The sequence below is a fragment of the Leopardus geoffroyi genome, chromosome C1, assembly GCF_018350155.1.
Source record: "Leopardus geoffroyi isolate Oge1 chromosome C1, O.geoffroyi_Oge1_pat1.0, whole genome shotgun sequence".
NCBI classification, from domain to species: Eukaryota; Metazoa; Chordata; class Mammalia; order Carnivora; family Felidae; genus Leopardus; species Leopardus geoffroyi.
In genome coordinates, this window is record NC_059328.1 from 129,972,334 (window position 1) to 129,972,884 (window position 551).

Below are 551 nucleotides of genomic sequence, written 5' to 3' on the forward strand. Positions count from 1 at the left end.
ACCTAACCGACTGAGCCACCCAGGAGCCCTTGAGCTTTCTTCTTTAGGTTATGTAAGAACTACTGATGAGTTTTAAGTTAATGAGTCATGGAACAGATACGAAAAGCTTTATTTAAAAACTTATAACTTCGGCAGTGAAATGGATCTGGTTGGAAGTTTGGATGAAAGGCTCCTAAACCAGAGGCTGTTTATTACAAAATTACTTAGGAAATGTTTAGGACCTGTGCTCACTTCGGCAGCACACATACTAAAATTGGAACAATACAAAGAAGATTAGCATGGACCCTGCACCAAGATGATGCACAAATTTGTGAAGCATTCCATATTTGTTTAAAGGAGTTTGTGACCACTAAACCGGCCCTGCACGAAATTTTAAGAGGCATTCTCTGAGGGGAGAAAATATGAAAAACAACAACAACAACAACAACAAATAAATAAATAAATAAATAAATAAAAACCAAAAGCAACAAAGACTAGAAAGGACCAGAGAACACCATCAGAAACTCCAACTCTACAAGAAACATAATGGCAATAAACTCATATCTTTCAGT

General features: G+C 36.7%; 1 non-coding gene across 1 annotated transcript; it reads left to right on the forward strand.

Annotated features, from left to right (window-relative positions):
* Window positions 1–223: 223 nt before the first annotated feature.
* LOC123600124 lies at window positions 224–330 on the forward strand. The gene has a single exon (XR_006713503.1). It is a non-coding gene; the product is annotated as a U6 spliceosomal RNA (small nuclear RNA).
* The last annotated feature ends 221 nt before the right edge of the window (window positions 331–551 follow it).